The sequence below is a fragment of the Rhineura floridana genome, chromosome 5 (genome assembly GCF_030035675.1).
Source record: "Rhineura floridana isolate rRhiFlo1 chromosome 5, rRhiFlo1.hap2, whole genome shotgun sequence".
Taxonomy (NCBI): domain Eukaryota; kingdom Metazoa; phylum Chordata; class Lepidosauria; order Squamata; family Rhineuridae; genus Rhineura; species Rhineura floridana.
In genome coordinates this window covers 136156876-136169661 of record NC_084484.1, presented here as the reverse complement: position 1 = coordinate 136169661, position 12786 = coordinate 136156876, and positions in this window count along the sequence as shown.

Here is a 12786-nt window from a genome sequence, read left to right as displayed (position 1 = left end):
TTATTATTATTATTATTATTTATTAAACTTATATACCGCCTGACTAGCAATAGCTCTCTGGGCGGTGAACATAGGAAATACAATAAATGACACAATATGAACAATAAAACATAAAAACAGTCTAAAATCAATACAACAAAATTTTAGGATTAAATTAACTTAAATTATAATGCTTTTGCTTTCCTTCTCTCTTTAACCATTTTAAGAGTTTCTTCAGTCATCCATTCAGGTCTTTCTCTCTTTTTAACAAGAGGTATTGTCTTTTGGCATTCTTCCCTGATAATGTCCCTGACTTCAGTCGATAGTTCTTCTGGTTCTCTGTCAACTAAGCTTAAAGCCTCAAACCTGTTCCTTATTTGATCTTATACTCTCTGGAAAAGCATTGTAGGCTAATAAGATGTAGTGTTCTTGGACTGAAGGAGTATGCTTTGAGTTGTGTCATGCATGTTTTGTTTGTTGCTGTTTGTGTAACTGTTAAAAATAAATAAATAAACATTAAGCCTGAAGAAGAGTTCTGGAGAACTCAAAGGCTTGCCAACCATTTTGTGGAATTTTAGTGGTACTATTAAAGGGTATAACCTTAGATAATAATAGCAGTAGTAGCAATAGTAATAGGAAGGAGAAAGGATAAAAGCTATTATTTTTACTACGCAAGATGTGTTTCCCCTCTGTTATATGATTTCTGTTGATATGATTCCTGAAAGGGACATTCTACCATGTGAGTATGCACCAAAGTATCAGTGGTACACTTTAGACACAGTTTTTCCACCTCATCTGCTGTTTGTAAGAACTAAACCATAGTCACACTGGTATTTCACTTTAATTTGCAGCATGTGACCAAATTCATGTGCTTGATTCAACTAGGCACACAAAACCTTTGCTTGCCTCTCAGAAGTTGTGTCTTTTCACCCTTCTTGTTTTTTACTTAAGTGAGCACTGCAGTTGGATTTGCTGATCAGCTGCTCTGAGCTGTTTTTAAGGATTAAGCCACAAGGGAAGGTTGGGGTGTGTTGAAACTTGTTTCCACACAGAAGAGTGGATGCTGTTGCTCTTAAGAGCCTTTGAAGTCCCATCGTTCTGGGGCAGGTTTGATAGACAACTGCAGCATTGCCCCAATCATGTTAACTTTGGCAACAGGGAAGAAAACTGTGTAAGTGAAGTTGCAGCAACTCCAGCACCCCATGATCCATCTCAATAAGGCTGATCCTCAGGGAGAGTTTAAATTGAGCATTAAGCAGCTTTGTGCCATCAGAGTGGCACACAGTTGTACTAACTACACTAGCACAGCGGGGAGATCTGCCCCTGAGGGAAATTAAGAGAACCCTTAAGAGTGAGTTAACATGCAGTGACAAGAAATATCTCAAGGCAAGAGTTTGTTTTCTGAGGAGAAAAAAATTATAAACTGTCTGAAAATTGGGCATATAACAAGAAATGATCTTTCAGCTTTATCTACCATGACAATTTCAATAAGCCTGGGAAACGAATACCTATCTATATTTCATTCCCCTTTGGATCACTAACATATATGATGAGCTGATTCCTGAAGGAAAGCACTTATGTGATACGATTCAAAACATTCACCATGTTCCCCACACAATGTTTCACTATTGTCACCAGGGATGCACTTGCATGGAGAATGCAATTTGTGGCCTTGGATATCAATTGATCCAGATGCAGCTTCTTCAGTGATTTTCCACCACTGCAGAAGTACCTTTTTCAATAGCTACAATCACATAAATTGCTTGTAGCTTAACATCCATGGAAGTCTGAATCACACATTATATTCTCCATAAAAATGTGTGTCCCTTATACAAAGAGGTATTTGAATGTCTAAACCAGCCTGCATGTAAGGATGTAAATGCCTGTCTCTAGTCGAAAGATTTATTTTCCCTAGCTTTTTCTTAAAAGATCACTGGAAGGTAGCCCATATTTATTGGTTCCTGCACATACCAGTGCAATTTGGTCAGCATCCTATCCCTCACAGCTGACATTAGAGGTTGGTATCATTGGGTACCTGACAAGGCCCACATCCCCAGAAAGGAGTCCCACTGTCAGTATCTGGAGTTTCCTGCCCCTGGTGCTCCTCCTCCTTGCTGTCCCTGCCTGTTTGCCAACCTTTACTGGGTGTGGGTAAATAGTGAGTAAAGAGAAGGCAGGTTGATGTCTCCCTCCTGGCCTTGACGTCTTCTTCATGGTGGCTGTTCAGATGAGACCCAAAGAAAGACGGCAAGCGAATGGACAGTGCCCCTGGTAATGATAGCAAAGAGAAGGGGGTCCACCCAGTGAAGGGATCCACTGAGGTAATATTGTCCAAGTTCTTCCCTCATCCCAAAACAAACCCCTGGAACCAGCTCTGCTATTCCAACTTGAATAATGAGGATGTGTGAGGTCCTCACATTTGTTGTGAACTGGGCCCTTTGTACAATGTACAGTTGTACCATCCTAATTTGGCGCACTAGTGCAATACTCCGCCACTATAACAGTACAACTGGATCCTTGCCCCCAGTCCTATCCACTTTGCCCTTGCATAGAGGAACATAAAACCTAAATATGTCTGCTTCATTTTCTGCAATACCTATGTGTTTCCCGAGAGGAAAAGAATCTAAGAACAATCAGAAGGAACAGTTAATTGGATTTTTTTTCCCTTAGAGGATCTTGTTTAAACTGCAGTGTGTATGGATGTATGGGTGTGTGAATATGTATGAATGTGAAATTGGGCTGAATTATATTGATTTAGTTTAATTAATTTAATTTAGTAATTACAGCTGCAATAGGGTACGGAGGCGGGTCTCCGGATTAATTTTATTAGGGTGGGTGGCCTGTTGATTAGCAGATAGGGATAGAGGCATGTGCAAGCCAGGGAGGGAGGTAGGGGGCCAAGTTATAGGAAGTTTGGGCGGCAGGTGCTGGAAGGGTGCTGCTGGCAGACCAAGCCAGAATAGGAGAACACGGGACAGATGCATTATATCTATCCCATGTTCCGGGTCTGCTCAGAACCAGACGAAAACTGGGGGACGCAAGGTTCCTACCGACCTTCGACTGCTGTTATGTAATGCCAGGTCTGTGGTTCAGAAAACCTCGCTCATCCATGATATGATCTTGGATGGGCGCACAGACCTGGCATGTATTACGGAGACTTGGCTGGACGAAGCCTCTGCTCCCATTCTTGAGGCCATGTGTCCGCCAGGTTTCCGTTATGCACAGCAGCCGAGGGTGGGAAGGCGGGGAGGGGGTGTGGCGGTCATCTATCGAGAGTCCTTGGTTTTTGCCAGACCTCCTCTCCATAGGACTCAATTTGTTGATTGTATGTACTGGAGGTTGGGCCCGAAGGGCAGTTTAGGGATCTTGCTGGTGTACCGCCCACCCCGCTGCACAGCGGATTCCCTGGCCGAGGTGCTGGAGGTGGTCTCGACTGTATGGGCATTGTCCCCAGAGCTGTTAGTGCTGGGTGACTTTAACGTGCATGCCGAGGCCGCCCTCACAGGAGCCCCTCGGGATTTCCTGGAAACCATGACTTCCTGGGAACTGCACCTAAATAACACTGGGCCCACCCATGTAGCCGGTCATGCTCTCGACCTTGTGTTTGTCCTGGGAGAGAAGTGGTCTGAAGTTGGGAGTGGCTTACGCCACTCCTGTGTCATGGTCAGACCACTACCTGGTAAATATGGACTTCTCGTTGCCATACCCCCTCCGCAGGGGTGAAGGACCTATTAGAATGGTCCGCCCCAGGCGCCTGATCGATCCGGATGGATTCCTGACTGCACTTGGGGAATTGGAACCTGCTGAAGGTCGCCCGGTCGAAACCCTGGTGAAGGAGTGGAATGTGGGGATCACCAGGGCATTAGACCGGGTGGTTCCAAAACGTCCTCTCCCCCTGAATAGAACTCAGCTAGCACCATGGTATACACCATGGTTGCGTAGTCTGAGTCAGGAGGTGAGACGACTAGAGCGCCGGTGGCGGAAATCCCGCTCTGAAGATGTCCGGACACAGGTTAGAACAGCAGTAGCTGCCTACCAAGTGGCAATAAAGGCAGGAAAGAAGGCTTTCTTTGCTGCCTCTATTGCGTCTGCGGAGTGCTGTCCCAGGAGGCTGTTCCAGGTGGTCCGAAGCCTGGTCGGTCCAGTTGCTCAGGAACCCTTGGAACAGTCAAAGGCCTCCTGTGACTTATTAGCAAAGTACTTCGCTGATAAAATCGAACACTTACGGAGCTCGATCCCGTGCGCCGTGGATACAGTGGATGAACCAGAGTTGGCCAGTTGCATGCCGGTAAGTTGGGATCGGTTTCAGCTTCTCCCTCCTGAGGAAGTGGACAAGGTGCTTTCATCTGTGAAGCCTACCACTTGTCTGACTGATCCTTGCCCTTCGTGGCTCCTTATGAGCTGCAGAGAGAAATTGGGCGAGGGGATCAAAGCGGTGGTAAACGCATCCTTGAAAGAGGGTGTGATGCCATCAGCCCTCAAGGAGGCAATTATAAAGCCCATCTTAAAGAAGCCCTCCTTGGATCCCCAAGTTTTCAATAACTTCCGCCCAATTTCAAACCTACCATTTCTGGGCAAGGTCATTGAGCGAGTGGTGGCCAACCAGTTGTCAGCACACTTGGATGAAACGGATTACTTGAATCCATACCAATCAGGTTTCAGGACTGGTCACGGAACTGAAACAGCCTTGGTCGCTCTGGTGGATGATTTGAGGAGGGCTTTAGATAGGGGAGAATTCACCTTTCTTGTCCTCCTCGATCTCTCAGCGGCTTTTGATACTGTCGACCACGGTATCCTTTTACTTCGCCTGGAGGGATTGGGAATTGGAGGCACTGTATTACAGTGGTTCCATTCCTTTCTCTCCGACAGGTACCAACAGGTAGCATTGGGGGAGGAGGTTTCAGACCCTTGGCCTCTCAATTGTGGTGTGCCACAGGGCTCTATCCTCTCTCCCATGCTATTTAACATTTATATGAAGCCGCTGGGGACAATCATTAGGAGATTTGGGTTGCAGTGTCACCAATATGCGGATGACACTCAGCTCTATCTCTCGTTTAAATCTTCACCAGAGTTGGCTGTGGAGACCTTGTCCAAGTGCCTGGAATCCGTGAGTGGATGGATGGGAAGGAACAAGCTGAAGTTGAACCCCGATAAGACCGAGGTGCTACTCGTGGGGGACAAGAGAAGGTTGGGAGATATTGACTTGAAGTTCAATGGGGTGAGTCTACCCCTGAAGGACCAGGTCCGTAGCCTTGGGGTTGTGCTTGATTCCAGGCTGTCTATGGAGGCTCAGATTTTGGCAGTTAGTCGGGCAGCCTGGTATCAACTACACCTCATACGAAGGCTACAACCCTACCTTCCTGTTCATCAGCTCCCACTAGTGGTACACGCCCTGGTCACCTCTCGTCTGGACTACTACGCTCTACGTTGGGTTACCCTTGAAAACGGTCCGGAAATTACAACTTATACAAAATGCGGCAGCTCGACTACTTACGAATAGTCGCCGCCGAGATCACATCACACCAGTGTTGTTCGATCTACACTGGCTTCCAGTTGTTTTCCGAGCCCAATTCAAGGTGTTGGTATTGACCTTTAAATCCCTATACGGTTTCGGCCCAGTCTATCTTACGGAGCGCCTTCAACGCCACCAACTATGCCGCCCGACAAAATCGGCCACACAGGGCCTTCTCTCAATCCCGCCAACAAAAACAGCCAGATTGGTGGGTACTAGAGAGAGGGCATTCTCAGTGGCGGCCCCCACTCTTTGGAACTCCCTCCCACAAGATCTCCGGCACGCCTCTTCCCTAAATGTATTTCGGAAAGCCTTAAAGACCTGGCTCTTTCAACAGGCCTTCGGGATCTCCGGGGAGGGTTAATTGCTATAACTGAAATGCCTCCCGCCCTGTTTTAATATTGTTGTTGCAGCTGCATTGTTTTTATACTGTTTTTATATTGTATCATTGTATTTTCTCATTTTGTATTTTAACGATTTTGTACGTCGCCTAGAGTGGCCATTGGCCAGATAGGCGACACAGAAATTAAATTTATTATTATTATTATTATTATTACTTGTTGTTTTTGTTGTTATGCTTTCTGTAACAATTGTTTCTACTGTTCTACCTCGAAGGGAATTTTCTTATTTTTTTTTGCAAAATCAGATGGTTGTCATGCGGCTGCAAATTCTGTATGCCTTGTTAGGAAGCTTTTTGAGGCCACCTGCACTGCCACAGGGCAACATTGTAGCAGAAATTTCAAACCTCCATATCTCTTCAGCCTACTCAACAAGAGAGTCAAAAAGTAAAGAAATGAATATGAGTCAGCAGACTGCTAGTTCTACATAAATATGGAAAGGCAGTAATAGCAACAGCGTCAATAACATAAATGCCATTATTTATTACTTGCAGATTTTTTTTTACAATAATTTTTATTCAGATTTTCACAAAACAAACAAAACAAAATAAAAAAACATAACACAATAAGAATAAAAATAAAAATAAAAAATTTGACTTCCGATTTGTCACAGATCAGCTATAAATATATAATATATATCAAACCTGTCCCTTAATACATACAAAATCACTGTTCTCCATAGTCTATCTTAATTAATCGTCAAATCCCATTATCATCATTTCATTTTTATCTTTCAACAAAAAGTCTAAGAGAGGCTTCCATTCCTTAAGAAATGTGTCTGTCGATTTTTCTCTAAGTAAACATGTCAATTTATCCATCTCTACTAAGTCCATTAATTTCAATAGCCATTCTTCCATTGTTGGTGTTGATTCCATTTTCCACTTTTGTGCATATAATAATCTTGCTGCCGTAATCATATATAATATTATTCTTCCATATTTCTTTTCTATTTGTTTATCCATAAAACCCAATAAAAAAAATTCTGGTTTTGACTGAATATTTATCTTTAGGATTTTTTGCATCATCCTACCTATCTGTGCCCAAAATAATTTTGCCTGTTTACACAACCACCACATATGATAAAATGATCCTTCTTGTTGTTTACATTTCCAACAAGCATTAGAAACATTACTATACATTTTTGACAACTTTTCTGGAGTCATGTACCAACGATACATCATTTTATAAAATGTAAATCTCAAGCCTTTTTTCCACATATTTTCCCATTGATCCATTTGTATATTATAACCAAAAAATTTTGCCCACTTTACCATACACTCTTTTACTTGTTCTTCCTCCATATCCATTTTCAGCAAGAGTTTATACATTTTCGCAATTATATTTTCATCATTTGTACACAAACCTATTTCAAAATCAGATTTATTTATTTCAAACCCATACATTTTCTTATCCATTTTATATCTTTCTAACAATTGTAAATAGGCAAACCATTGAGAACTATATCCTTCCTTTATCAGTTGTTCTCTCTCTTTCATTATATATTCTCCATGTACATTTTCTAATAGTTCTTGATATGTTAACCATTTCTCTTTTCCAGCCATTTCTCTTCTATAAAACGCTTCTTGACTTGAGACACATAATGATATTTTCGAATAAAACCTTGGTTTATATCTATTCCATATTTTCAACAGAGGACGTCTTATAAAATGATTATTAAAATCCACATTAACTTTTACTTTGTCATACCATAGATATCCATGCCATCCCCACTTCAGGTTATGGCCCTCCAAATCCAATAGCCTTTTATTCCTCAATAAAAACCATTCCTTTATCCAGACTAAACAACAGGCAGCATAATAAAGTCTCAAATTCGGTAATCCCAGTCCTCCTCTTTCTTTGGCGTCTTGTAATAATTTAAATTTAACTCTTGGTTTTTTTCCCTGCCAAACAAATTTAGAAATATCTTTTTGCCATTGTTTAAAAGGTAAATCAGAGGATATTACAGGTATTGTTTGAAACAAAAACATCATTCTCGGCAGTACATTCATTTTTATCACGGATATTCTTCCCATTAATGACAATTGTAATTTATCCCATTTTAACAAGTCTTTCTTAATCTCTGTCCATAGTTTTTCATAATTATTATGAAACAACTTTGAATTTTTATTTGTCATAATAATACCTAAATATTTCAACTTTTCCTCTATTTTAAAATCTGTCTTGTCCATCAACTCTTTTTGTTCCCTTGAAGATAAATTTTTCACCAACATCTTTGTTTTTTTATTGTTGATCTTAAATCCTGCTAACGGTCCAAATTCTTTTAATTTGTCCATCAATGCATTAATTCCTTCCAAAGGGTTTTCTAATACAATTATCAAATCATCAGCAAATGCTCTCAATTTATATTCTTCTTTTTTTACCTTTATTCCCGAAATTCTTTTATCTTGCCTTATATCTCTAAGCAGCACTTCCAAGACCAAAATAAATAAAAGGGGAGATAATGGACATCCCTGTCTTGTACCCTTTTGTATTTCACATGAGTCCGTTAACCCCCCATTAACAATTATCTGTGCCTTCTGAGATGTATAAATAGATCTAATCCATTTTATAAAGTTATCTCCAAAATCCATTTGCTCCAGGACCTTAAACATAAATTTCCAGTTCAAATTATCAAATGCTTTCTCAGCATCTAAAAAGATCAAAGCTGCTTGTTTATCATTTCGTTGTTCTAAGTATTCCAACACATTCAAAACATTCCTGACGTTATCACGTAGTTGTCTTTTAGGTAGAAACCCTGCTTGATCTTCCTGAATAAATTGTTGCAATATTATTTTCATTCTTTCTGCCAAAATCGTTGTAAAAATTTTATAGTCATTATTCAATAAAGATATCGGCCGATAATTTTTTGTTTTGGTTAGATTCTGCTCCTCTTTAGGTATTAATGTTATATTGGCATTTTTCCAACTATCCGGTATCTTCCCCTCTTGCAAAATAGAATTCATTGTATACTGTAAAGGTAATAAGAGTTCCTCCTCCAAGCATTTATAATACACTGCTGATAGTCCATCCGGTCCTGGCGCCTTTCCTAATTTAATTTTACTTATAGCCTCAGATATTTCTCTTGACGTAATAGGACCATTAATAGCTTGTCTCTGAAAATCTGCAATTTTAGGCAAATTCTGTTTAGATATATATTCTTCTATTTTTTCAGAAGGAATTTCCTGACACTTGTACAAAGTTGAATAATATTGATGAAAAACCCTTTGGATTTTTACATTGTCTGTCAACATCTCATCTCCTTCTTGTATCTTTAAAATAAGATTTTTTTGTCGTTCTTTTCTTAATTTATATGCTAGCAATTTCCCTGGTTTATTTGCAAATTCAAAAGTCCTTTGTTTAGCAAAGTTTAATTTCCTTTCAATTTCTCTAACTGTCAACATTGACACTTGTTTCTGTAACATTTTAATTTGATTTACAATAGAAACTTTAGTTGGATTCTTTTTCAATTCTTCCTCTTTTTGTTTTATTTCTTCCAAGAGTAATTGCATTTTCTGTTGTTTCTTCTTTTTTAATTCAGAGTTACATTTAATAAAATATCCCCTCATAAATGCTTTACTTGTATCCCAAACAATATTTTCATCTGTTCCTTTATGTAAATTATGTTCAAAAAACTCTTTTAATTTCTTCTTACATTCTTGCACTATTTTATCATTCTGTAATAAAGATTCATTTAGTCTCCATCTAAATCCAATATTTTTTTTAAAAAAAGTCAATATCACTGGATTGTGATCCGAAAAGGTTTTTGGTAATATATCCATTTTGGAAATGTCTTTCACTAGGTTTTTAGACATCCAAATCATATCAATCCTCGAGAATGTTTTATGTCTTTCTGAAAAATAAGTAAATTCTTTTGCATTGTCATTTATATATCTCCAAGCATCCACCAATTCTAAATTTTCCATCAATTCAAAACAAATCTTTGGTAATTTACCCTGTGTCTCTTTAATATTTTTCTCAGAAAGTCTGTCCATTTTTGGTAAAATTACTCCATTCCAATCATCCATAACACACCAATGATCATATGAAAACTCTGACAATTTTTCCATAAGTCCTGTGTAAAACCTTGTTTTATCTTCATTGGGGGCATAAATGCCCACTATCAAAATTTTTGTACCTTGTAAAGTAATTTCAACCCCCACAAATCTACCACTGTCATCCAATAATATCAATTTAGGAAAAAAATGTGGGTTAATATAAAGAACAACACCATTTTTTTTGATCCAGCCGAAATAAATTCTTCACCCAAATTTTTACAAATCAAATATTTAGAATCTTTCTTCTTGATATGAGTTTCTTGTAGACAAATTATATCCAATTTTAATTTTTTCAAATAATGAAACACTTTCTTTCTCTTCTGCGACGTATTAGCTCCATTTATATTCCAAGTTAGATATTTGTAACCCATCTTTAAGCATGTATTTTAAAAAGTACCTGATGCTCCCTTTAATCCATCATCTTCCTTTCCCTCCTCTGCATGTTCCTGTTGTCTTTGTTTCCCAGGAATTATATCCATTTCTTTGAGTTTGTCTTCTTCCATGTCTTTTGAAGCTTTTCTCAAGAAGTCCCTTGCTTTTTGAACAGTATTCAATCGATATTTTTGTTGTCTGAATGTAAAAATCACTCCTTCTGGAACATCCCACCTAAATTGAATTTTACATTGTTTAAGTTTTTCTGTAAAGAAAGCATATTCTTTTCTCTTGCGTAAAAGTCTAATAGGGATTTCTTTCATCACCAGTATTTCCTTGCCATCAATTTTAAAGATATTATTGAAATGTTGTACTACCATATCTCTGGTCCTCTTTTTTACAAAATGCACAAGCACATTTCTTGGAATTTTTTTCATTGTTGCATATCTTGAATTGATTCTATAAACTTTATCTATTTCAAATTCCATCAGATCTTCATTCCAATCCAAAAATTTTACCAGAGCATTAACCATTTTATCTCTGATATCTTCACCTGTTACTTCAGGAATTGCACGAAATCTCAAACAATATTCTTTATCTCTCAATTCCATCACAGCGATGTGATCCAAATTTTTTTCCAATTCCATATTTAATATATCTGTTCTGTTCTCCAAGATTTGCACCTTTCCTTTAACGTTTTTTACCTCCTGTGTTATTTGCCCAATTGTGCCTTTAATCTCATCCACTTCTATTTTGATATGTTCTTTTATATCTTTCAATTCCATCTTCATTTTGCCAAATTCATCTTTGATTTCTTGTCTATCCTGTTTCATCTCTTGTTTGAGATCTTGTTTAAGATCACTAATCCCATCCATTATTTTCTGGAACATGTCTGGGGAGACAGCCCCTTCCTGTGCATCAGTTGAACCTCTTCGCTCCAGGGCTTTAGTTGCTTTCCTAGTTGTCATTCTTGAAAAAAAAACCTTTAGTCTCTGCTATTAACCAATGTTCCCAAACCTAGAGGCAGCCTGTTTCTTTTTTTTCCCCAACAACAAAAGAGTTAATATTCCAGGCCTGTTAGTATGATCTAGCCAGCACAGTTCTTATCTCCTGCACGTCCAGGAATGCAAAACAAGTTTGGTTCACAGCACCCAACCGTCAGTAATATACACAAACAGCAGATTCGTCCAAAGAGAATAGTCCAAAAAAAGAGAAAAAAAAATAGTTCCAGATATATTTCCTTCAAATAATCAAATTATCTTATCGGATAAGTTGCCTCTCATCCGTTTTAATCTTTATAATTCCAAATTCAAGCCAGCTTTTTGTCATTAAACTATAAATTAAGTTCTTTAAATTTTCTTTCTTCTTTAATTTTATATAAAAGGAAAAAAGTGTGACTCACCCAGGTTTCTCAATTGCTGATTCGTAAACAAGTCTCTTTTACTGTAGTAATTTAAACCAAATGATAAGATTTAGACAGAAGGAGGCTCGCTCGTTATAGAACGTTTTTAAGGGGGAAAAAAGTATCGCTTTTTTTCAGCACAGCTTGCTGGAAGTCCTGACTTCATCTTCCGCTGCTAGATAAGCCTTCTTATCTCAGGGGATTTCTGATCAATTCCAGCTATCTACAGCTCAACGAAGTTCCGTGGATAATCTCTTTGGTTCACCTTTGCCTTGGAGAACATTTACGCCAGTCAAAAATTCCTCTTGACTGGTTTTTAACTGAAAAAAGCTTCCTCTGAGACAGAGCTCACTCAGAGGCACCACCAGCAGAGCACTCCTTCCGGGAAGTCATTACTTGCAGATTTTGTGTGGCACTTAGAACAAGAGTCTTATAAAACTAAACGATCTCCTGAAAACATGAGTTTTGTTTTACATAGCATGCTTAAGACTGGAGTGTTTAGTGGCCATTCATGTTTGATTAGAGAAGCAGTTCCTTGTAGCTCAATGAAAAATTCAGGGCATGCATATGACATTTAAGGAAACATTGTGCTGTTCAGTTTGCTCCTGCTGTATTGTGTTTATGATATTGAATCTTATGGTGCTACTTACCTGAGCCAGTGCTAAGCTAGAATCAGCACATTTAGCAGGCAGAAGAGGAAGGTCTGCACCAACAGAGTGATGGTGCCATCACTGTGAAGGCAGTGGCCATCAGAAGGGCAGGGGATGTCAGCAGGAGAGATATCTCTATTTGATTCAGAGAGATATCTCCACTCAGTGCAACACACATACCCTAGACCAGTGCAAAGGGACTTTGGATTCCTCTGTCCAACTTGATATCAGCCTCAGAGGTCCCACTTTCTGTCCCATCACTATTAAAAATTCACTAGGAGATTATATGGGATGGAACATTTTTTGGTGAGATAAGGATGGGGAAGAAACTCAGTTTGGTTCAGATTTAAACACAAGGCCTTTTTAATTTGTGCTTTCTGAAAAAAGTATGCAACCCGAAACACAGCTGTCCTTTGAA